Source organism: Sminthopsis crassicaudata, chromosome X (assembly GCF_048593235.1).
Source record: "Sminthopsis crassicaudata isolate SCR6 chromosome X, ASM4859323v1, whole genome shotgun sequence".
NCBI lineage: Eukaryota > Metazoa > Chordata > Mammalia > Dasyuromorphia > Dasyuridae > Sminthopsis > Sminthopsis crassicaudata.
This window is the reverse complement of record NC_133623.1, coordinates 42,760,180-42,761,752: the sequence shown is the minus strand read 5'-3', so window position 1 is coordinate 42,761,752 and position 1,573 is coordinate 42,760,180. Positions and strand designations below refer to the sequence as shown.

The 1,573-nt window shown below is 42.6% G+C and overlaps 1 pseudogene; it reads left to right on the top strand.

Annotated features, from left to right (window-relative positions):
- Positions 1-567: 567 nt before the first annotated feature.
- On the top strand, positions 568-1,285 carry LOC141548819 (RNA polymerase II subunit A C-terminal domain phosphatase SSU72 pseudogene; annotated as a pseudogene).
- The last annotated feature ends 288 nt before the right edge of the window (positions 1,286-1,573 follow it).

Genomic DNA, 1,573 nt, shown 5'->3' with positions numbered 1-1,573 from the left:
ACTTGAGAGAGTTTCTCATTCTGAACCTATTCTCTCTCTGCCGAGAGAAGAAAAGTTGTCTCACCAATAATCCTCTGGAATCAATCAACAAATATCAACCGCTTATTATATGCTTGATGCTGTGGCAAGTGCTGGGCAAAGACAAAAAAATTGTGCCTTTGAGGAGGGTGTTTTATTGGGAGAGGTGGCGCGTACACATAGAAATATGGGCAGTATTTAAATACAAGGCAGGGAGGAGGTCCTTGCATTTGGAAGATCAGAAAAAGCAAGAAGATGGTGATTGAACCGAGCTTTGAGGGAAAATAAGGATTGCCAGGTAGAGGTGAGACAAGAACCCGGCTTAAATTTCTTGAGAAAGGTTACAGAAGCTTCTCCCACTTGAAGAAGGCTCAGAGAGCTTGGAGAGCGCACGAGGAGATTCCAGAGCGCATGCGGAGATTCCAGAGCGCATGCGGAGATTCTATTTCTGCGTAGCCTCGTCAATGAACTTTCACTTAAGGTTATTTACGTTGCTACGTCTGTTGGGTGGGGCAGAAGCCATTTTATGCACAGAGCTGAGGTGGTTGCCCTCTCAGGATCCCGCAGTAACTAGGGCTAAAAGAGACACTTAGGGCCCTCATCCACACCTTTACTGTGATCCTTGATCCCCTGTCGATACTGCCATCGTCACCACTAGCTCTACTGCCATCATGCCATTATTGCCACTACGACTGGCGGTTGTTTGCTCCAGTAACCAGAACCGCAGTATGGAGGCCCACAACATTCTCCTCAAACGGGGATTCAGTGTCAGATCCTTTGGGTCTGGGAGCCGTGTGAAACTCCCAGGACCAGCGCCAGACAAGCCGAATATTTATGACTTTAAGACAACTTATGATCAGATTTACAATGATCTCCTCAGGAAGGACAAGAAGCTCTACACCCAGAACGGGATTCTGCATATGTTGAACAGAAACAAGAGGATCAAGCCTGCACCAGAACGATTCCAGAATTGCAAAGATTTGTTTGACCTCATCCTTACTTGTGAAGAAAAAGTCTATGACCAGGTAGTAGAATATCTAACTTCCAGAGAGCAAGAGACCTACCAGCCAGTTCATGTGGTGAATGTGGATATAAAAGATGACCAGGAGGAAGCCATCCTAGGAGCCTTTCTCATTTGTGAACTCTGTCAGTGTATACAGCTCACAGAAGATATGGAAAATGAGATTGATGAGCTCTTGCAGGAGTTTGAGGAGAAGAGTAACAAGACCTTCCTTCACACCGTCTGCTTTTACTGATGCCAGTTTTCCAGGCCCTCAACTTGTGAGTCAAAATTTCTGTTCATTGTCCCCCTAAAAACTATCTTTAGATATTCCTTTTACTAATCCTTTTTTTCTTTTATGTTGTTACTGTTTTTACTTTCAGATATTTTGTCAGAAGGAGGCAGTATTAAGCTGTATATAAGAAGAAGAGAGAGCTATTTAAAAGACATGAAAAAAATGTCTTATCTAAGTTTTCCTTATTATAAGTGGAATACTAATTATGTGTTAGGTATTTTCCTTTAATAAAATTTATAGGGTATTTTCTCAACTTAATT